At 44.3% G+C, this 24,782-nt stretch overlaps 1 protein-coding gene across 11 annotated transcripts in view; it reads left to right on the forward strand.

Annotated features, from left to right (window-relative positions):
* The first annotated feature begins 354 nt into the window (after positions 1–354).
* Positions 355–24,782, forward strand: part of LOC121597432 (CUGBP Elav-like family member 2) — a 284,267-nt gene continuing 259,839 nt past the window's right edge. For 2 of the 11 annotated variants that reach the window (XM_041923184.1, XM_041923183.1), the window contains exon 1: positions 355–1,412. The gene's annotated coding sequence lies outside the window, so the exon portion shown is untranslated. Of the gene's footprint in view, positions 1,413–19,434; positions 19,661–20,066; positions 20,420–21,105; positions 21,368–24,782 lie in introns of those variants that run through there. The other 9 variants (XM_041923178.1, XM_041923181.1, XM_041923171.1 and 6 more) reach the window with 8 other exon arrangements.

Here is a 24,782-nt window from a genome sequence, read left to right on the forward strand (position 1 = left end):
CGAATCTTTTTTTTTTTCAAGCACGTGTCACGCGGGAAACAGTGCAAAGAAAACACACCACAAAACGACCACAAACCCTTGCTTTCACATTCTTTCTGAGCGTGGGTGAGGCCCCTTTAAGCGGAAACAGGATGTCTGTCACAGCGCGGAACTTGTGTTTTCGCACTCTCACCCCTCGGTCCTACGGGCCTACGGAAGATCGGCGACCAAACCCTCATGGCCTGTGGGGTGTCATCTTCTTCGTACAGCAACGATTATCACACCACCACCACCACCAACAGCCGGGACGGTCTTCGCGCCGGCTGTGAACGACGAACCCGAACAGCGACGGAGACGATCGTCTCATCAGTTCTCACGTTGGCGCTTTCCACTCAGGGTGTGCGCGCGCGCACATATACTCTCGCTTGCTGTTCCTGTGTTCTGTGCAAAGGGTCGCAAATACTTCCGTACATTCTTTCGCCGATCACGCTTCACGCCAACGTAAGATCGATTGTTCCCATCGTAGGCGTAGGCTGAGTGTTTGTTCGAGTAGAAAAGAGATCTTTCACTTTCATCGAGCTAGTTTGTAAACGATTAAGAAGAGTTTCTGGTGAGCAAGGGTGGGCGATGCACCCGGTTGGGATTTCTACGGCAACGTGGTGGTCCACACGGTGCGCTTGGGAAGTGTGAACAGAAACCAGATTATTGTAATTCACACCTGCAACCTGCCACAAAGCGCATATCAACCGGCTTCTTTACTGTCGGCATTAGTAGGGGGGAAAACCCTGCAATATCATTACCTCAACACCAGCAAGAAAAAAACCCTACTATCCGTGTGTGTGTGTGTTTGTGTATCTGTGCTTACGTACGTGTGTTTACTAAATGCTGTCGCGTGTAGAGCAAATTAAAAACGTCTCACTCACTGTGCACCCGCTGGTGTAGTAAAGAAAAATGTTGTGTTTGCTACACTAAATGTTTCATTGCGCTACCCCCGCATTGGCATTGATCTTGTTGTTAATGTGTCTATGTATATGTGTGTTTGTGTTTGTTTGTATGTATGTGTGTTTAACTGTATGTGTGCTCAATGTTTATGCTCGCTCGCAACGTGTTGTAGTCCAAGTAGCCCTGTTCCCTTCGTAACGTTCGTTAACCTTGATAATAGGAGATCGTTTAAACAAATAACGATCGTGTGATTGTTTCATCGAAACAGCTCTCCATCAATGTCACGATAGTGTGTGTGTGCTATGCTTTCATCACTTTTCCTGTACCAAGAAAAATACACATGTGGCTTATGTGTTGCTCTGTAGTTTTGAATCGATTTATGTTGTAAAAACAACCCTACTGTCCTGTCTCTGTCGGTAGTTGCGTCCGGTCCCGTCCATAAACCCACTCTGCTTGGACATCATTCGGACATTAACATTTATCTGAAAGTGGTAAGTGAAGGAATTTTCCTGCCTAATTTTAACATACCTTCGTTTCGGTTTCATTGATTTTCACGGAACTCTACCTATTTCTCTCTATGCTGTATTTGTCATTGTCGTCTGTTACGATCTCTGTTGTCTGTGACGTTTTCTTTGTGTGTGCGTGCGCCTGGTGTGTATGTAGTAGCATCCGTATTATGATCATTAGGTAGGTGCATTCCTGGTGCTGTACCTAAATACTTGGTGTGTTCTATCCGTTCTTCCCATTTGCTTGCACGCGGTTCGCTGCTATCGCGTTCGCTCTGCTCTCGATTTATCCGTGCGTTCGTGCGTGGCACTCGCCGTGCGCGTTGTTTCGTCTTGTTTCCTTAGAATTTCAGCTCAATTTGCAATTATTTTTAAATCATGCGGACCTGCTGCCTGCCTGCCCGTCCTGCCATCATCTCGCAACTCATATATACACCGCTGATTGTTGTGGTCTGCCTGCTGTCTAGCGCTTGCCCGCTGTGTGTTGTGTGTTTGCTCTCTTGTATGTATTCCTGTATGTATGTACGTGTATGTTTGCGCTCTATTTGTCGCACTGTTTTGCTGATGGTACAGAATCTAGGAAGCGCATACGCGCCGACCAAACGTCCAAACATAGAATTCCTATTCGTCCCTCCGGGCTCTCACCCCCCTCCCCAAAATGGTGCATTTAATTTTCGTGCATTTTCTAGATTTTATGATGCGACGAAACGAACCCTCTACGGAACCGACGAAAAGGCACAAACACGTGCCATGCGTTCATCATACACGCGGCGCCCCACTATGCCTTCGAACTAGATGCTGCTCTTCTCGAACAGTCTTTATTTTTTCTTTTTATTTGTCGTAAAACTCATCTCTTCCTTTCAACAAAACCACACACATACACACACGTTCCAACCCCGACGAACCCTGCACCAAGAGTGTCTTATCTTATCTGGTGCTCGCGAGGCCGCAGTAAAGCCGATGAGTAAACACAAACACACACCACGTACACCACGGTGTTAGGGTGCGCTGTTTTGTAGCGCGCTGCTTGAGAGCCCGCGCAAAAGGTACAATTATCAGCATTATCAGGCCGGCGACGTCGACCGGCTCGGCTCTGGGGCGGAATCGTGTGCACGGGGCAGCGCATTTCAAAACAGCAACGGTTTTCAAACCCCGGGCCGCGAGAGCTCGCGTCGCATCGGGGTGGACGACATAGCCTCCTATTGACACAGCCGGTATTTGAGCAGCGCCGACACCGACGCACCGAACCGCTGACGAAACGAAATGTGGCACCAAACCAAACCGGGCGAATGTGGTGCAGCAGCGAGGCTAGAGCAATGGTGGTGGCGGTCGTGGTGCTGCTGTTCCCGGACAACAAACAGCCTAAAAATCGGCCAGCATAATGTGTATTTCGGCGTGGAATCGATGATAGTTGCAGTTTTGTGGCGTGATGAGGGTTGTGCACCGTGGGCACAAAATTTGCCATAAGCAAAGTAGATGTTCGATTGGGTTTGTGTGGTTGAAGATACGTTCAAAGGTGTAGATTAAGATCAGTGTTGAAAATGAGGAAGCAAATACCAGTTGCTAGGTACAAATTATGTTAGTACAACCATAAAACACCGACACAAACATGGAAGAAGTTCTCAAAAAGCAATCAAAAATATTAAAAAAATTCACAATCAAATAAATAGCTTCCTAATTTCAATCGTGTAGCCAGTTATGAATCCAGTTCATTGTTGAACTTTTACAGGGTTTCTTATAGAGTTTTTTGTGGCTTTCAGAAACTGTATGATTTTGTCTTGCGATCCCAGTGTCTTTTGAATGTAAACATTGGTATTCACCGCGTGCAATCTGTTATTCCATATCCATCTAACATTTCAATTCCATCATAATACAAGTTTTTGAAAGTCACTTTCTAATGTGCATTTAATTATTCACCGCAGCCAAGATGTTTTTCATCAGCTGTCAAATGGTGTATTTGCATCAAAATTAAATTTCAGTTGCAACACATGATTTTCAACACATAACAAAAAACTGTCAGACTCAATCCTGCTTGAGTCGTGTTGAAAATCATGCTGAAGAAATTAAAAATTTGTTATTGAAATTTATTATAGAAATTAAATAAAAGATTGATGTGGATTAACATGTTGCACGCGATGAATAACAATGTTTACATTCGAAAGTGACTTGAAAACCCTGTAATTTTTAATTTCTACAGCACGATTTTCAACACTTCAACGGGCGTTTTTTCACCGAGGTCTGAAGACGGATCACATCGCCCGTTAACAGTTTGGGTGTTGGAAATCATGCTGAAGATATTAAAAATTATTATAATAATTATATAAATCACGAAAACCAGAGTAAAGTGGAATAACTTCTTGCACGCGATGAACAAAGCAACATTTGCATTCGAAAGTGACTAGAAGAACCCTGTAATGAAATCGAGGGAGTGTTTCAAAAATGTACGAGCAACTACCAAAGAATCAGGAAAACGAAAATTTAGGAAAACAACCAAAAAACTATAAGTAGCTCTGTAAAGTAGTTTGTTTGATTGTTTTGCAGTTTATTTTAAGTTGCCTTGTCTCTTTACAAAAAGTATTATAAGGTTATTTTTCTGGTAATTTACTTCTAATTTCAAAGTACAATATTACTGCATGATACATTTTCAAGACTAAAGAATGTCAATCAGTTTTACGATACAGATGTGATGTTATTTTGTTTTGATGTTGTAATATTCTCTAAAATTTTAGCAATTAAACGTGAAATTTAAGGTTTTTCTGCTATATTTCAATAAATGTACATCAGAATATAGCTTATCGTACACCAATAGAAAGGACATTTAATTCTCCAACTATCTAGACAATAAAGAAAAAAATAATTAATAAATTAAATGCATTTCATTGTGACTCCCCGCTTTGTTCGTGGTGGAAAAATAATGGTCATTGGGGAATGATAAGGAAATGCATTTAATTAATTATTTCAGTATGTTTTACTTAATAGTTGGGTAATTAAATATCCTTTCTTTTGGCGTATGATAAGTCATATTCTGAAAAATATTCAATCAAATATACCAAACAATCCAAAATTTCACATTCACGACCCACAGTGACATTAACGTACTATAGTAGGAACAAAGCAAGCAAAACCACATTTCTCAATATCATACTTTTTCCGGATAGACAAAAAAAACAAAATCCGGAAAATGTACAACAAAATCATCTCATACAAAACAAGTGTGATTTTAGTGTTTTACTTCCATCTCATGGAATTGACATATTGTAGTTTTATGTACATTTTAGTGTCAGAAAAAAAAACTATAATCGTAGGCAAAATAAATGAAAAATTCTAGCAAACTGTCAAATGAAATAAACAAATCCATTCACAGTTGCAGAACATGAAATAATAAATATTATAACACGGTGATAACTAGACAAATCTACGTTTTATGCCAATCCGAAACATAATCCTTTTTTGAGTTTACTGTTAATGTGTGGTCGGCCAACACTATTCGTCACATTTCTCGTTCACCGTTCGCGTTTGTCGCTCGATTGATGTGTTCCCGCGTGAGACGGAAATGTTCATTCCGTAATGTTCGTTCTAGCCCTTGGTGCCACGTTTTCCCATTCGTCATAAATCGTCATCAAGAACAAACCCATAAACCTATTCTCAATCCTATCGGTCTAGCGTGCTGCCGATGGGCGGTTGAGTGTGAGTGTGTGTGTTTTTCAGCTCAATGATCGTAAAACATCTCTCCACACATTACATCACCACATTTCGGTATGTTAGTTTGATGAGTGAGTGGGTCTGTTTTTTTTTGCAATGAAAGCAACGACAAAAAAACTCCCTTTTCGGACCTTCGATGGCGCGTGTTGCTGGGCCGTGCAGTGGGTAGCGCTAATTAAAACACCTGCCAGGAACGATCAACCGCACTCTGTGTCACGTACGAACGCCTGCACTTGCGTTTGCGAAAACAGCTGGAAATGATCCGCAGTGGGGAATGCGTCGACGGGGGGAGTATGTGTTGGCCTTGGTTGTAAGTGGTTTCAGGGGTTGTTTACATAATATGAGCACAAGAAAGAGAGTGTATCTTGCAGGCAGAGTTGACGGAACATAATAAAACATGGACAAGCAAACAATTAACAGTTTTCATTTAAAATGTTTTTCACAGTATCAATTGATATGATTTTTTTTATTTATTTTTATAGAGATTTTGAGCCGATATGTGAATGAAAAAATAAGTTTAAAAAATAGTTATTCAAAGCGCCTTTATGCATGCAATCCGCAATTCATAACAAGATTATTAAGCCAAAAGGCAGGCATAATGAGTAACTTTGCTCAGTAAAATGTCGAATACGAATGCATTTAAAATAAATTACACTAAATGAAATGTTTATCAAAAAGTAACCTCCTTCAAGAACTAAAAAACAAAAAGCTCTTCAAAGCAAGTTTCACCCTAAGTACAATCAATGCGTTCCGAGTCTGAGAAGTCGTTCTTGAAGACGAACCTCAAAACAGCACGGAACTCCTTTTCCCGAGCAAGCGTGCACTGCGCTCTCACTGCAGCTGATCTTTAGGGTCGTTTGCATCCGTTGGAACACCCCAGCCAAGACGCCAAGCATCTGCAGTTGATGAAGTGGCACTTGCCGGTCCACCTCCTGCCGGTGGATGGGGGTAGTGCATCCCCGTGCGCCCGAAGCGAACCAGACGACACCGAGACAAATTGTTTTGCTGCAATTCAATTATCGGCTCGTTGGACAAGAAAAATGAAGACACAAATCCCGGAACGACACGGCGAGCCCCGGCCAGGCGCTTTGTCCGTAATTTTGTGCCCAATTGTGTGTGGGTACTACTTGGAGTACGTTTGTGTGTGTGTGTGAGAGCAAACAGAAGGCAATATGGCAGCCCGTTCGAGTTTTCATGCCTGCTGCAGTTGAAGTCGCTGAGATGAGGAATTAAATTTACATAGAATTTCCCTTCAGTTTGCTCCCTTCACTGTCTCTCGTTCTCTCATCCTCTCTCTTTATAACTCTCTCTTGCTATGTGTTTGTGAGTTGGTTGGAGCACGCGTTTAGAGTTCTTACACACGTTTGTTGCATCTGCTGCAACGAGTTTTGAATTCAATTTAGTAAATTCAATTTGTGGGCTGCTACCGTCGCTACCAGGTCCATCCATCGTTCCATCTCCACCCGGAAGGAATCACTTGTTGGAATGGGTTGGTTTTCCGTTTCACCGCATCCGAGGGGACTTTGGCTCGCTTTTGGGGCTCAATTCTAGCTAACTAACAAACCTCAAAATGGGGCGCAACAACGGCGACCGCGCTGAGTGATTGGTTCGATTGATGATCGACGAGAGCCGTATGTGTGTGGATCGAGTTAGCGGGTGACATCTGCGAATTGCTCATAAATAAGCGCTTTGAGACATTGCCAGACCATTTGCCGTTCGCGTTCGTTCAGCCGGATCGTCCCATTTTGCTATAAATCGATGCAATTGGGATGCGAATCCTGGCTGTGGGAAGAGAGAGAGAGAGCAGAACTCTCGATGAAAATTTATCGCAACAGGTGCTCTGCTAGTCACCGCACACGGTGGCCAACGCGGAACTGTGTCACTGTTGGTGAGGGAAAGCGGCTGACGGAACGAATTATCGTTTCGCGTGGCCGTAAGGTGCTAAGGATTTACCGATGGCACGCACACAGCAAAAAAAAACCCCTTACAGTGGTGAGTGCTTTATGATTCGGTGCCGAATACGGTACGCCACGGTTTTTCCAGGTGGCCGAGCAGGAATGCGACTAGAAATGCTTGTTTATGGAATGTTCGTTGGTAAGAGCCGTACCATCGATAACCTTGGCGACGGGGTAAGACGATGATTTACACCGTGAAACGTGCTGGTTGAAGCAAATTTTCTAAGAATCGAACAAAAAATAGACGAAGACATACTCCACTGAGCCAGGGCTGTAAATGCCCATTACCAGCTGCTTTACATTAAAGCGGGTAACGCGTGCAAAGAGAGCCAATTACGGTGCCCGACAACCCGTGTAGCCTGCCGAAAACATGTCATGCCAGCGCTATCGTCTGATTTGTACGGTATAAAAATAGAACCATCCCATTACGATACAACGATGTTCGGCGCTCTTGCCAATCCCTGAGACCGTCGCATTCAAAGTCGATTGAATTTAATTTGTTTTCTCCTTGCAGCAGTGACAATATTCGAAATCGTCGCTCTAATGCACTTTCCCAATCATATGCTGCTTTTATTTACCTTTCGGCTGTTGCACGTTGCAATTGTATTGTTGGCCGTTGTTGTTGTGGTGTGCGACTGTATTTAAATATTGTAAATTTAAATCGACATTGACTGGGCTATTTCTGGTCAGCAAATGTGACAGACTTAACGACAAATCCCGATAAGTGCCCCACCTACATTCTAATGCTTTAGGGCAGGGGTTTGACACCCAATATACCTCTATATAGGAGCATTCAAGTGTATGGATAGTTGATTTCCAACCTTGAAAGGTAGGATTGTTTAGAGCAATGAACAGAAAATATTAATTAAAAAGTAATATTTTATCGTTGCCATAACAAATGTGTTTTTAGGGTTTTTAAAATTAACATAGTTTTTTCGTATCGAGTTTGACAGATGAAATTATGTCAAATTGTGACATATGGTGGAAATTCAATACAGCGCACACGGATGTATTTGAGGTACAAAAAAAGTTGAAGCCTTTGTTCCAATGGCTGATTATTTTAGTTTTTTTTAACTAACTAAATATTATGTTTCCACTATTCGATACGAGTTACTTGACTACCCCTGATAGTGCCAAAAGAAAGGCACTTCTGAGTATATTTGCATCCCGTCTGTGACACTGACTTCGTCTCGATTCTCAAGCGCAGGCTCCTCCCGTCGGTGCTGTCTACTCTCGTTCGACAAAAAAGCTTGTACAACAAATTGTACATACACACGAGCATGCGAGCGCGCGCGCTCGTATCCTAGTCACGGCACCAGGCAGAAAAAAAACCTCGCCGTCCGTCGATCGATGACAATTTAGTCAAATTGTTGCAAACCTACCGATCCCTCCGCCACACCCTTGCACACATTTCGTGTTGGTGGCACCACCGGGGTGGGGGATGCGGGGAAAGTTCACACCGAAACCATTCGACGCATCCGATCCGTAAGCGGGCGAGAATTCGAACCTTTCCTTCGAAATTGAACACCATCGTGCGGGGCTCCCGCTTCCCTACCTACAGCTGGGGTGGGAGCTGACAAACGTTTAGCGAACGATCTGTCGCCGCCGATAAAGTTAATTATAAACTTGGCCAATCGAGACACGATGGTGAAGAAGAGGGGAAGGAAGGAAAGAGTGGTTTTCTTTGGTTTGTTAGGGAAAGTAAAAACGAAATACACAGTTTGAAAGGCAAGAGCAACGGTTGGGCAGAAGAAGAAACGATGCAGTAGAAGCGACGTGCCAAAAACGTGTTCTTATCGAGCGGCGTTAGAGTTGCAGCGAAAGAGAGAGAGAAACAAAACCTCTAGGAAGAAAGATGAAAAACGTATACTGACAAACTTAAAATTACATGTCGTTTAGTTGGCAAATGGAATGCAAAGAAGCATAAGAGAAGTCAACACAACTAAAAAGGCGTTGGAGATGCAAAAGAAATGTTAAAAATAAGGCTTCACCAGTAAATAATGGAACAAAAACTGGACAGCTGAGCTCAACCAATTGATGAGGTTCTTTCGAGGAACCGTTCATTTCATTGCATATTTTAGTGCGATTCGTTGCGAGCACAAGTCGAACTAGCCGAACTCTAAACGGTGGCTGTGTGATGTGGTGTTTAATTTGAAAAATCGCTCCCTACAGTTTGCAGCTCACCATCGCAAATTGGTGGACAATTTGTCAACGGGAAAGCGCACACAAGGAAGCGCACGCTTCAAACACCAAAAACGGACACTTGGAAAAGAATGTACACTGTTTTGTTCATTTATTTCCGCGGAACCGCGGCGCAGCATCACGGGCAGAGGAAAGAAATGGGATCCACAATCGCTCGCTATTGTTTAGCATGATTTTTCACATTTTTCTCCCGCCATGACCGTTTGCTCGGTAGGATTGATTTGGTTCGCGTACCGGTCGCTCCGTACTGTTGAGAGCAAAGCGTTCGCGTAATAAAAGACGCGTACCTTGTCTTTTCTACTGTGAGGGTAGCTTTCTTCGAGCAGCCGGCTAGAAAATGACGGGTAAGAAAAGAATGCAGCCAGCCAAACGAACGGTCACACTAATAAAGCGGCGAAAGAAGCAACCCCCCTGATCCTGGCTAGTTGGGAAGGGGAACGCGTGTACGGTTGATTGTTTACAATTTTACGTCCAACGGCAAGTCGCGTCTTCAAGCGCACTTTCATCTTTGTCTTCCGCACTTCCGGTTCCGCTTTCAGCTCGGTCGCGCTCCAGTTTGGAATGTCCTGCCCCGCGGGCGTTAACACTCGGTAGCAACCATCGGGCCAGGGGGTTGTTATGGGAAGGGGATGAACGTTCCGACAAGCAATCAGTTTTCCACTACAGTTTTCCAGCAAGGGAATACCCAAGGGACAAGCTTGTGTACAATGCTTAACGAGAGGTTTATAAGAGTAAGATAAGCTTCTTTTGTTTTGAAAATTGCATAGTTTTAGGCGCTCTTATTCGCTTGATTTGATTATGTAAGCTATTTTAAGCGCCTAAATATATGCAACTTAAAAACAAAATGAATGTAACAATAAGATGCTTACTTTTTTTGGCTAAAACAGTCATCTGGGTATTTCTGGCACTATTTGCTACTATTCCAATGTGGACCAAAAGTCCAAACCAAGCCTCGAATCCCCCGTTCAAAGGCAGCCCGTCAACGCCTCAGGCCCATTGGTACAAGCGTGTTTTCGCCTGGTAACCAACCCAATCCCGAACACCTTTTTATAACCGTCGAAAGCCACCGTCCAATGAATGAGTGAATCAATGGCGAGCCGGCAAATGCTTAATGCACACACCGGCCCTAAGCCCTTACCCATCGTCCCTGGTTTGCCTTTTAGTCCGCGTGTCTTGTCGAACGCTTTCTTCCGAAAGCTAAAAATTACCTTCCAACCGAGTAGAGTGCAAAGAAGGGGGAGGAGGGAAGCAGAGAAGTGGGAAGCACTTTACCGCCTGCGGCGACCGTAATGCTCCGGCCAGGATTAATGAAGCTTAGTTTATGATTAATTTCGAGAAATATTGTACTTACGGTACGGTTTCCTGCCAGCAGTTCGCTCGCTCGCTCCGTTTCGTTTGTCTGTTTTCGGTGCTTGCTATTTTGATGGAGCGTGGGGGGGACCCCGATGCTCAGCTGGCCAGAAGGATGTTGCAATTCATTTCCAACTGCGAGGCGTACGTCGTCGTAGCCGTACGCCGTGCGGCTACACCGTAGCTAGCGCGAGGTGAGAAGTGTAAAGGATGAGTACTTTCGGCCCCCGGGGCGGCAAAGCGAGGGCGGCAAAATAGTGCCGCCACTTTGTTGTAACACTTTCATTGTTGTGTTTACCCTTTTTTTGTCTTTGCCGCGCGAGGAAGGGGTGACTTGGGCAGGGCTAAATAAAAAGGCAACGAGTTTCTTGCTAGTGAAGTGCTGTTTATGTTGAACAAATCTGCTTTAGCTGCTGTTGTTGCTGCTTAAATAGAGGCGGATTTGTTTGAATATTAATTTACCTTTCGAAAGAGGTGGCTATATTCAGTGCATACAATCGTTGGAGGGTAACTGCCTGATTGTGTATTGCAAACAACAGAGTCGTATTGAGAATAAACAACCAGTTACTTCTACAGTTTGAGTAATATTTTCGAAGAAATCCGTTAAATACAGCAAGTTAGGCTGCGCTCTGGCACCATTCGCACACGACATCCGACACGAACAAACCCATATAATGGGACATGTCGAATCCATCCTAGAAAGAGGACATCTTCTTTTGAAATGCCTTTATCCACTGATCAGTCGTAGGTCTCGTTTATCGCAATTAAATAAATTGGCAGTTTATAAACAGATAATCCTACCAGTTGCAACATATGCAGCCCCAGTATGGAGTACATGTGCGGAAACTCACCTCTGTAGGCTACAAATCATACTTAACAAATTGTTACGTATGATAACTGACACAAGCCGCTTCACAAGGAATGCAGATTTATACACCATTGCTAGTGTTCTTCGCTTCAAAGAAGAAATCCAAAAACAGTCGGAAAAACTGTACAATCGCTATTCGGTCTCGACTTTTCCTTTAATAAATAGCCTCGTCCAGGCATGATAAATCTAATGTAAGGTAAGCTAGAATAGATTACATATTAAGATAAAAAAAAAACATCTGCAGATTCAAACGCCCTACCAATGTATTGAGTAGAACATATTAATGCTTAGAAGGCAATTGCAAATCATTTTGTAAAACTGTTAGTTGGTCTTAATGGAAATCAAAAATTGAAGTGGTACACCCCCGAAAAACATACAAAATAAATTTATATTTATCACCCATATAATCATATGGATGTGCACTGTCAGACACAAACAAACAAACAAGAGAATTGTCGAGTCAAACATTTCAGTTGATTCTGTCTGTGATGTTCGATACCCACCTGTGCTGTGAGTACCTTGGCAGTCAAACGCTTCACAGCTACAGTAGATAGAAATCAATACGGGACATTTTCAAGTTTGTATACGTAGTTTGTCTCTTTTTCTTCTTAAAATTGCGTGCAAAATATTTAAAATAACTATCAATAATTATTGTAATGCTTCTTCTTCTTCTTTTGGCTCAACAGCCGTTGTAAGGCCTGCCTGTGCCACTTGTGTGGTATTTCAGTGACTTTTGGATTACCCCACCCCCCCCCCCCCCATAGCAGGATAGTCAGTCCCACGTATGGCGGAACTGTCTAGTTGGGGCTTGAACCCATGACGGGCATGTTGTTAAGTCGTGCGAGTTGACGACTGTACCATGAGACCGGCTATTTTGTAATTGTAATGCTTCACAATCAATTAAAACATAAAAAATAGGTTTGAAATGTATAAAATACCTGTATGTATTTTGGCATAGACGTTTGTTTCCATTTTTTAATATTAAATTTGAATGATTTTTATGTTATTATTGATGTGAATAGTAAATTATTTGTTGAATCTTCCCCCTGCAGATGGATGTTCATTTAAACTATAAAAATGCTTCATTTTCGAGATGAAAAGATAGGCGTATTGCAATGCATCATGGCAGGTCTATAAAGACATCGAACAGCTGACAGAGCACCTATCGAACAGAGTCGTGTTTGTTTGTCTCGTTCGATTGCTCCCAGATCGCCGCCTTACCCGGTTTGGTAACATTTTGTAATGCATCTAGTATACATTTAGGCGTATTTTTTTCAATTTTAGCTGCGAATGTTGAAACAAAATATTCGCATTTGTTACACTTTGAAGCGTGTTTTTCAATTATTTCAACTTTATAGCTCAAATCTAATGAATTTAAATTCTTGTAGCAATGGAAATAATAAAGGTTGAATTCAAGGTTTCAACAATACAGACCAGAAGACGAACAGATTCCTGAAATCAATCGAATAACGAAGAACGTCAAAGATCCTATCGATGAATACAAAAGAAAAACTGCACGCAGCACATGCTTTCCGGCGAAAAATAAAGTAACATAGGGTGTGTTTTATAAACCATTTCCATGGTTTAGCATCTAGCTCCTGGCCAGGAGGACTCGCTGCACACAGACACTCTCAGCCACGTCTATCAGCTTCTCCCATCAACCCACCACAACCAATGTAGCGCGTCTCGATTCCGATCCTTCGAACTGTCACACAAATATTTATTGTTATCAGACGACTGGAGAGCGACGACGACGACAAAGATGACACATTTCCTTGGGAAACATGTGCTATCGTGGAGTGAGTTTTCTTTGCACGGGGAAGCTTTCCTGCGGTAGAAGAAGCCCGTACCACACGAACCACATCAGAACACAGAAAAAATAACACGCAGAAGCGATTGACAAACCATACGGTGAAACAGTTTTCCCACCTGCGTTATGAATCACAATCGCACAGTGACTGCCGTCTCCGCAGCATTACACATCCGGTTCGGTGGATGGACGAATAAAGGGAACTCTATCACGATTTGCAGGTGGTTCCAAGCGTTGTTAGTTCTGTATCGTCTTTCGCCGATTTGATCGCTCCACCTTCGATCGCTTCTACCGTGTGCATGTGTCAACAGATGGAAACTCATTCCTGGCTCCCATGGAGGGCGTCTCCTCCTCTTCATCCACGAAACTGTGCCCGATGGCTGGTGGCTCGTTATTTTACCACTTTTGATGTCAAACTAGCGAAACACTTACAAACGTCAGCCACTCTCAGACTGCACCGGACGTGGTACGGTTGGCGGTTTGTCACACACGGACATGCCGCACAATCTCCACACAAACGGAACTGCTAGTTCTTGCGTGGATGTAGCGAACAATGGTGAAGGAACTTTCAGCTACAAGCTTCCTGTTTCGTGTTTTTCTTTTCTTCCTGTTACGTTTTTCTTATGCCAATCTCGCCAAGCCCCGTATCCTGTAGGACTTTCGTGCTGTGTTTGACAAGTAACGAAAATTTTATTGATTCAATTCCACCAGCAGGTGGCCACTTCCGGATAACGAGTGTGTATGTGTGTCTGTCGGATGTGTAGATTATTGTTCCGTGTGGATGGTGAAGGGATATTTTTCCGGGAGTTAATGATCTCTACCGTGCGCATCATCGACTTCTTCGGAGGAGTTGCATGTGTGTGTGTGTTGGGGCGATGTTACTTTTTTTTGCATTTCAGCTCAGCATGAGTAGAACATGGCACTATTAACGGTAGTTTTCCAGCTAGTTAGGGACCCCCAGACACGCATGCAGGAGTCATCCGGTCTAATGGTTGATGGTCTGGAGCTGGAGGAGCAAGTTTCGAGGCAATATTGTTACATCGACGAGTTCACTACGAAGGTCCATGTATTCATCCCGATTATGAACTGACTGACTGACTGTGTGTGGCGAGGGGTTTTTTTTTGGAGCGAAAGAAAGGCCTGTTTCCTTCCAACTAAAAAGCGTCATCATACATCAGCACCAGTCTGCCTTCAAACTGATGCAAGCGTTGATGGATCCTTTTGTAGTTGCATCCTGCATCCATGGGAGATGCGATGTGATTTTTGCACCCATTCCACCGCTATGTTGTGTCGATGTAAGCTTCCCATTCAACGTGCACCACATGTGGCGGGGCAAACCATAGCAACGTCAGGTGTACACCGGCAGGGAAAGTCACTACACGCGAACCGGGACGGAATGTGCTCAGCAGCAAAAAACGATGACAGACCGGCGTCCTACTGTTGCGTGACGTACGGGATAGAATGACGCGACACTGTACCTATGTGTATGTGTGTGGGATAAAAGTTTCATAGTTCTAAGCTTTGCACTACCGAACAGTTGAAAAAAAAAAACCTGACGCACCACGGCTACGGAGGCCGACTACTTGAGTTTCAGCTTTTCCACCCGGGTTAGGTCGTTGGTGTAGCAAAATCCAGCCAACTTTTTGTTTTCGGTTGATGTTGGTGCTCCTTTAGCTCACCTCTACATGCTGCATTATTCACAAAACCATCAAACTTCTGGCAACAAGGCCCAAAAAAAGGGTCGCTGAAAGGGAGAAAACGCTTTGCCGAAGAAGGATGTACGCAGCAACCGGCTTGCAGCTTCATCGACATCGACATGGCGTAGCGTAGTACGCACGAGCGCAGCTTGTCTGTTCGTGATGGACCTGTTTTTTTGGAAGGTTGCTCACACACACAGTCAGGGCCGTCGGTAGCCATTGCGATTGAACTCGAACTTTGCGTAAAAAAAACCCTCAAAAATCGAGTGTTTCCCGTCAACATCATACACGCTCGTGTGATATAATGTTTGGGTTTGGGAAGCAAAACAAAAATCACAAAAACCACAAGAATGTATGTGAGCGGGTGGGAGTATGAAACAATAGCAATTAAAAATTCATCACCCGTAAGGGCTTGAGGCACTTTCCTGTTCACTGTGCTTATTATCTACCGGTCACCTGCATCTAACCGTACCGAAATGTCACAATTTTCAAGCAACGAATGGAGCAAGAAAGGATAAAAAAAAGTATCGATACCCAGTTACCCGCAATTCCACAGCGGTTGATTAGGAACTGTGGCATCCAATTCCCGGTAGACCTCCGGGGTTTGGCCTTCTTGGTACGCGGTCCGGCGGCTGTGTGTTATTGAAACTTCCGTTGAAATTAATAACATTGCTTCGCCGCTTCCCGCCTGTGCCCTTGGAACAAGCCCGGTGACTTGGTGGTCGATGCTGTACATTAACAGCAAGCGGTAGGTGATAGCAAATAAATAATCCAACATCGTTATGAGAAAGCAAGAAAGTCGACGGCCAGTTGTGTAGAATTGATTCTATTACCATTATATGGCCGTAGGGGACGACGGGCGTTTGGGCGGTGTAATAAAAATAATTGAACATTGGCTTGTGGGTTGAAAAAGCGTGTGAAGGGTGTGACTGTACGCACGGTTAGGGTGGGATTCGACGAGTAAATCATCTTAATAGGGGTATTCGTGGAAAGTGCTGTCCACGCAAGAATATTTTATTAAAGTAGTAAGCTACGGTTTGGGTAAAAGTACGCGTAACAATTGCATTAAATGTTATAAAAATGAGAAAGAAAAAGAAGCATAGAAGAGAAATACAAAGAACGAAAGGGAAAGAAAACAATTTTAGTGTCACAAACACTTATGCTTCAAGAACAAGGATTCCAGAAAAAGCTTGAGGCATATCAGATTTTCATGTAAGAAACGTGTCCGAACGAGGTTTTGATATACAACCTGTTAGTTACAAGACTTTATACTTACCAACTGAACTATTCAGGACTCAAGCATCATATGAATTAAATTCGAATATAAACAATTACCCAATATCCTTTCGACGTACATTGGAGAGCATATTTTCCACCTCAACTGTATCCTAATTGAATTTAATCCTCAATCTAATAATTCTCTCAAACGGAAGAGCAGCACAAATGCGATCTCATAACCCACACAAAATTGCCTATCAATATACAAAATGGCTACAAATTATTCACCACTCAATCAAAAGTCGGACGTCGCGGGCAAGTGCATGCGTGTTCCTGTTTTCTACTTCGCCGTTCCACGGCAGTACGAAATAAAATTAATAATAATTGTCATTAAGAAAGCACCTGTCAGCCGGTGCGTGTGCATCAGCCGATCGTGGGGGTCGTCGAAATACGCCCACCAGCTAAGTGGCTTTATTGGGCTTGCAAAAAACGAACACTGGACACAGTCAACTGTGGACGGAGCTTCATCAGACGAATCGTGAACCGTGGCGGTAGTGATCACTGGGGTAGGCTGATTTCCCACCACCCCATTTTCAACCGTACAATAAGTCCTGCGACAGGTCATACGTTTGCTGGCTCAGTTTGGAAAGGTCGGTGCCCGCTGGACCCAGGGCAGTGTGGTGTTAATTTATAATGAATTTTAATTTCATGCCCATTGTTTCACGGTTGGCACGGTTGGCGTCCGGTTGGCGCCTGATGGCGTCAGGTAAATTGGGTGCAAAAAAAGAGCGGGGCGGATGTATCGTTCGACAGGATGAAATGACCGTTCCTGGCGCAATAGGGGATTCGAAGCTCAATGAACGAGGAAAGGGCAAGGGTTTTGACGGTGCTCGGTTGAGTCCTCCGGTTGCTAAATAGAGCATCGCGTTGGTCAAACGCACATAGGGTTTTTTGGCTAATTTTAAGGGCGAACCCCCAAATGCATGCCCATTCTATTGGTTGGCTGTGTGTTATGGTGTGTCCTGGTACGGTGAAATCGTATTAAATAGTAAAAAGCATCAAATGCGAAATCGGGAGTGAAAAGGGTGGACTCGCAATAACATCAATTGACAAGCAATTAAATTCGGAAGTGATCCAAAAATTAGCGGACCGATTTGTTTGCTTTTTTCACTGCTCTCGTTCTCTGCCTCTCTTTCTCTGTCTCTTTGTTCAATTTATGTGGTTAGCAGGAAGCGTATGCGTACGATGAATACGTAAAAAGTATTTAAACAAAGCGCGAAGGGGCACAGAGCAGAGCAGATCCGTTTGTTTTTAATTGCAAAATTTAAACAGTTGCGTTAGAGAGACGAACGACACGAAGGAGGGCTGGATTTGAATTAGCTCACATTCGACATTTACATTAATAAATTATACTGCCAGTCGGCTAAACACAGCGAAGGAAAGCGTATTTCGCACACGTAACAAGCGAATGATTTGAATTGGGTTTTTACCAGGAACACGCAGCACAAACCTTTGCCAAAGCAATCGATTTGCCATCGGTACGCTGCAAAGAGGTTGGCACCTTTTTGCCACCTTATTGATGATGCCGATTCTACCGACTGCGGGATTGAACCGGCTAAACTTTGCCCATCAGCAAACGAGTGATTTCTGTGTGCTCTCTTTTTTGTGTGTTTTCGCTGTGTGTTGGGCTGTTATGATTTTCTACCCAGCTTGTGCCGTTCGGGCTGAAGATTGGGAGTTGATTTGAAGCGATTGCTCTACCACACTCTCCCCAGCTCTTGTTACTGTCCCAATGCAGAAAATGAAGGTGGAAGTTATGTTATCTTATTTAAAGTTTTTCCTGTCCAGTGACGGTGGTGCAACGAGAAAGAAAAGAAAGAACGAAGGCAACCGTTATAAGCGGGACACACATTTCGTCACAGAACCGTTGTAACGCGGCAAACGGGGAGGGAAAATGGCAGGCGAAGAAGTAAACTGTAAAAGGCCACATTTGAGGTTACGGTACAAGCAGAGTGGAAGGAGTACCAAAAATCGAGCCAAACCACACACACACGCAGTGGCTTTTTGGTGAAAGGACAACACGAAAATAAGGAGAGAGAGAAAAAAAACCCCGGAGGAAAACTGTTCACCGTTTGTCGCTGTCCGCGTATCACACACACACACCCACCCACAATCCAACCAGGACTTTCGAGGTTGGAAAGTTTGTCATTTTTCTCTCGTGTCCTGTGTCGGTTGCCTGCCTGCCTGCCTGCCGTGATTTTTCCGGGCAACGCGGGCAACATTCGGCTCCGAAGGTTGAAAGTATTTTTGGTGATGAATTACTTTTTAATGATGCGTGCTGTACGCGAGATTACTTTGTCGACATTTCAATCGGTTGGGCTAAAGAGAGCGAGGAAGGGGGATAACCCGTACCAGAAGGAGTTTTTTTTTGTAGTTGTTTGGTGTGGGAAAGGGTAACTTTTGTCGAGTGAAACTTTACCACGCTGCCAGCTTTGCTGCTGCAGTTTGTGGTGTGAAGTTTTGTAAGTAAGATGTTTTGTGTGTGTAAAAGTTCGATTTACTTTTGAACCGATTTTGCACTCGAAAAGAAGCAAAAAGGGTTGCATTTGTTATTGCAAGTGTTTGTGGGAGAATATTGGAAAAAATCACAAAAAACAGCAACGAACACGCGCTGACGGACCGTTAAAGAAATCGTGTATTAGGGATCTTCCTCAATGCAGTCGTCCTGGGAAAGGCTTGATTCGAGCAGTCGAGCAGCCTTCCAAAACCCGGCAAAAGCAAGCAAAACCCGCGCCGTATCGACTTCCCAAACTCAAATGGAACTGACATTTACAGCAAAAGCAGCAGCAGAGTTTTCCGGGCGCATGCGCACCGGCGGGAAAACAATTCCTCCAGCGGCTGCTAGACCGTTTTGACGTTTCCCGACGGTGCGTTTGTGCTAGAAGAAAAAAAATCGCATCCTGAACATCAACAAAACACACTGCTGTAGGTGTATGTGTGTGAGACAGAGCAAAACTCTCACTAAAGAGAGAGAGCGAGGGAGTTTGACAGTACAAAGAGAAAGAGAGAGAACACTACTTACTAAGGAGAGTGAGTGCCCTCTGTATTGTGGAAAGCACACATCGCCTCGTCCTGGCAGTCCGCTTGGAGCGAGCCTTTCGGGATTCGATTGCCCGAGTCGAGTCGAAATTTCTAACCCGTACGGATGACGGCCGCCGGTTCGGGACCGGGATGGTACGCGTTTTTCGCGTTTGTGATATCAAGGAAGTGATTTTCGTTTCAATGCCTACCTAACACGAGCCTATTAATCGATCGGTGATAGGCAGGCGTGCGTGCATTTAGGCGCATACAGGTTAAACGCAAAGTTTGCGCCGTGCTGCGAAAGTGATGACGAGTCTGGATGGGCTGGGAAAACCCCGTCCAGTGAAAAGGTGAGCCTCGGTCTGCTTCCTACCTTTAAGGTTGTTTGCTGTTGTTGTGTGCTGTTGTGTCGCTTCTCGCTCAACCTAAAGCATCGTGCACCTTGTGAGTGGTCTGTGCGCTGAGTGGTGTTTACATGTTCGCTCGCCTTTCTTTCCGGAACGAAAACCCGGAACCAGAGCGAGCAGCGCGAGAGAGCGAGAATGCAATTTTCCGAAAAGTGTTCAAACGCTCTCTCGCACGCGTCTTTCGCTCGCTCGCGCTCTGCTCTATTCACGGCCGATGGACGTGCATCGGTTTTCCTTCGATCACCCTCTTGCGCGTCCCTGCTACAATTTCCTCTCGAGTGGCGGAGAAAATTCACTCGTGCGAGCTGAGCAGGCATACGGCGGCGAAAACCGATCCGAGCAGTAGTAGCAGCAGCAGCAGGCGGCCGATGAAAAATCGGACGAAATTATCAATCCACCGCTCACGTTCTGGCAGTCAGTCTTGCAGTGGGTATCCGGTCGTGCGCGTCGCTTGCTACCAGACCGCTTGTTGGTGTCGTTTGGTCGGTCGTGTCGGTCGCGTAACGGGCAGAAATCTCACTTTCGTCATCGGCGAAGTGGTGGTTTACACAAATATGCGCGTTTGTGTGTGAGGAAAATTAAAGAAGGAAAAAATACAAAACAAAGCGAAAGGAAAATAACACACATTCGTGTGGGAAGTGGTTGTGGTTGCAAGCAGCCTTTCCAGTGTTGTTTTTTTTTTCGTACGCAACCCGCTACTTGGTAAGGAAATGACGTGTGCATTGCGTGCATTAAAGTGAAAACCGGTCGAAAGACTGTGCCACCAGCGAGCCCTACTGCGGGAATCATGTTTAGCTGTTACGTGTGAGGTGCGATTTTAAAACTCTGCAATTTAACGGTGCAGCGCACAGGAGTCCGCTCGCTTTTCGCACACGAAACCGACACAAGGCGGGTATACACCCTGGTGTAATTAAAGCCTCGCCATTCTTAGCATTAAAGGGGGAAAAGAGGGAAAAATAAAACACGCTGAGGCCTCAAACCTCATCAAGGCGACGACGAAGTTTGACGTTCGAGCAAATGGGTTGAGAAATGGCAAATGGAAAGCAGCAGGTCCTTGCCACGCGTTTGTTGTGGTTAACCAGCAGAAATTAATCAAAGCCGTCTTTGTGCTGCCATCGCCTTGATCGCGACACACACACACACACAAACACACCGTGATGAGTGCGTACAAGCCACAACGAATGTTGGTGGAGTGCTGTGACGGGTGGTGCTAGTGGAAAGTTTGCTTGATCCTTGAGCCTTTCAGAAAAAGGGAGCCTCCACTTAGTGTACGGGCGCGTGTGTGTTTTGGTGGTTTTGTGATGAAAATTTCTTCAAAGTGCCTCTTTCTCTCTCTCTCTCTCTAAAATGCTAATTTAATCCGTTTTGAAAAATGTTTATTTTTGCAGCGAAATGCTTCGATAAGCCGGCAAAAGTGTGATTGAATTATTTGTAAACACATGCACAGTCGCCACCACGGTGCCGTGATAAGCATTTTAGTGTAATCGTGAGCGTGTGTGTGTGGCAGAGCGAGCGTGTGTGTGTGTGTGTGTGGTTTTATTCTGTTTACACATTAAAGGTGCACACCAGCGAGTGTCGACCGCTTCATGCAGAGTGTTAATGCGAAAGAATGTGGCGCAAGTGTTATTTGTCAGCCGAAGCTTATCTGATGTAAGTTTGCTTTCCCAACACCCCACGGCCTGATGGGGATTACATTTCAAAGGGGGATGCGGAAGAAGAAATATGACTTTGTGGCAATTTATGGGGGATAGGGATAATAAATTCAATGGGAAGATATTTTTAAATTTGCAAGAAAAGAAAAAAAACAAGTTTTCAAACGAACCAAATTGAAGCGTATCGAATAAATCTAATTTGAATACTATCACCCCTTTTCAAAACGCTCATCGTTGAGGTTTTCTTTTGAACCGTTCTCGCCCACCCCGATAAGAAACTAAAAAAAGGATACGTCTAATCAATGGGCAAGTGTTTCTTCAGGCTTGGAATGGAATTAGTTCTGAAGCGTAACATTCCACAGTTCCCATAGCCCAAACGTGCGCATCTGTTCCATCATTATCCTTTACTCCCACTGTCCCTAGGCAACGGGAACGGCGGAACTTGCTGCTGGAAGCGATTATGAGACCGGCCCCCACTTTAACATTGCCTGTTCGCTTGTGAGGGCTACAAATTTAAAGCAAAACCTCCCAGCGTGTCAAATAGGAAACTGGCGGGGTGGTGCGATTCTTTTAATAAGCCCACCAAGACACTCTCGCCACTTCCTGCCGTGAAATTGGAACGGGAAGAATGGGCGGGCGATGCCGGTGTGTTGTGAGCAATAATATTTTTACACGCCTCCTCTCTCGCTTTCGCTGGCTCGTGGACGCACGCGTTCGAAGGACGCACGCAGGCAGCGCGAACCCTGCGGAACGAATCGTTGCCATCGTTGCTGCAGCGGACACCCTTCGGGCGCGCTTTTACGGTATCGCTTCATTTGATTCGTCGAAGGGAAGGGAGCGATGAAATGATATAACAGAAATTTAATTTCCTGTACGCCTGTGAGTTCTGAGATTTTCACCCTCCCGTGGCTTTAAACCGTGTGCAGGGGGGCGCGCACGCAATGGCTAAGGGTAGGACTCAATTTCTTCGGTTCTTTGGGATCTATGTGTGGCTGAGCCGATGATGCCGTTTGTTTGCATTTATAGAGTTGTTTGAAGCGAAGTTTCCGTTTCAGGTTTGAGCAGGATTAGGGGATGAGAATCGATGAAGGAATAAAAATGTCTAGGAAAGTTTTTTTTGTTGTTCTAAATAAGGGCATCTTCTTCGTGTAGAGTAAGTGTTTAAGTCGAATACTTCACAAAATTCACATCCCAAGATAGTTGTGTGTCGTTTAATTTTAGACCGTAAATGTATTGATTTTTGTACATCAAATACTCTCCTCGTAGAATCGCTAGAGTCTCATGGAGAATCTACTTACTGCTGCTGCTCTATTCTGTAAGTGCCCTTAAAGAAGTACGGTTGTTGATGCATAACCTTTGGATTACTTCTTAGCCACACGCTTAAGAATTGCCAGACACATTACCCAACATTCCACCGTTACTATGGCACATTGCCCTAGCTCGGAAGCTATGACCTAAAGCCTTTTGAAGAGCCCCATCTCCTTCCCAAAAGTTACGCTTACCTTCGCGATCGATCGTATCGATTGGATATTAATTGAAAACGTGCCATTTGCAATCGGCACGCGAATGGGCAAAGTAGAACGACTTTCTTTATCTTCGGCTCTTTGGTGGATGTTTTTCCTTTGGACCTTAGTGGTGGTGGTGATGGTTTGGCTGTTCGATTCATTTCTAGGCCGCTCATTGGTATGCACGGAAGATGGAGCGCGCCTTTACTTGCCCATTAAATGACGACCAGATCGTTTTTCCAGGCCACCAGGGTGGTTTACCTTCTTCGTGATACCGTTGGGTGATACTTTCTCGCTGTTGCTCGGGACACAAAAAAGTGAAATTAAAGCTGAGAAAGGTCGGCCACATGAATTAATAGGCACAACACACACATTAATGAATAAAACATAAAAAAAAGGTCTGTTGAGCGGTTCGAAGCGTAGCAACAAGCGTATTTTTGCATGCAGTGTGTATAACTTTAGGCGTTTATGATAGCAAAGTGCAACTGTCGCCTAAAAGTATGTAATCTGCATTACTTCAGCTTTAAAGAAACTCAAAATCAAGCATCCTGTGCAAAATCCATTTTTTATCGCCTTCTTGTACAACCGTACAAAAGCAATTCCCCCCTGCCGCTCGAAAAACATGATACACTATAAACTGAAACCAAACGGGTTACCAAACGGGAGTTACGCTCGCAAAACCCTACCCGCGAACAACACCGATTCTATAACATAAAAGCGCGCCATTATAAACATGATTAACTCTAATGAGCTTAAGGTATGGGCACAGGTATGTCAATAGCGTTTCAGGCTCATTTAACCGACTAAACCGAGCGGTGGGCCAACCGCTTCCATCAGCGCTCCCTGTTTGTGCGATGAGTGAGGCGGGAGTGAATATAACATATAAACTTCAGCTTCGCATTCTTTATGGTTTGGCTTCATATTTCCAGCATCATTATGATGGACCGCCCTTTGCCCGGCAGTAATCAGTAACAACGACAACAGCAACAAAAAAGATGTAGTTTTTTTACGATACATTAAGCAGGATCGGAACTTACGGGGTTCGTAAAACCAAAGGCAATTCATGTTTTACTGCTAGTAGTGGTGGCGCATTGTGGTACTACAACCACCGGTAACTAGGGTGCCCCATTAAATGGGATGTAAATAGCTCGGATGTAAAATATTACTTGTAACTTTCGATAACGCTCATCCGCGTGTACGGTAGAATGAAGTTAGACCTTTGGAGGCCATTTTTCGTCTGTTTACTATTTTTATCACACTTGCCTATCTGGTGAGTACAGTGAAGATGAAGATGTGCCACAAAACAGCAGCAGGCGACGAACGCTTAACGCATCGTTATCACTAAAATAAACACTACCGGTGTGTTAATTTCAGATCTGGACCGGTTGCAAAACACAGCTTTAAATGGGGGAGCAATTTGTGGCAAACAAGGGCAGCCACTTCACACTGAAAATGTATCATCTTGTGGATCTGTGTCAGGTTGTTTTTTTTTGTTGAATAAAACCCTTGAAACATCCTTCACTGAGAAGCCGTGAGTGCTGTGGAATGTAATTAAAAATTCAAAATATTTATCTTTACAGCAACACATCCACAGGGCGGGCAGGCTTCTTCACTTTCCGTTCTGGGAAAAAGGCAAGCACGATGTGTAAAAAAAAGGGTCACCATGAACCCGTAGAAACCATACAGGCTCGGGTTGATACACTCTATCTCTACACGCAAAATACGCGTCGCCCCGTTGCTGGTGGCAATTCCTCCCGGGGAGTTGTCGTGTGTCTCGCACGAGCTTGTTTCAAGCACAAAAAACCACAACAACAGGATCGGGGTGCCGTTGAGCTACATCCTCTGTGCTGCGGCGTACGGGTTCATTTTAAATTCCATACCCCCGTACGCAGCAGCCCCGTATGCTCG

This window comes from Anopheles merus, chromosome 3R (genome assembly GCF_017562075.2).
Source record: "Anopheles merus strain MAF chromosome 3R, AmerM5.1, whole genome shotgun sequence".
Lineage (NCBI taxonomy): Eukaryota > Metazoa > Arthropoda > Insecta > Diptera > Culicidae > Anopheles > Anopheles merus.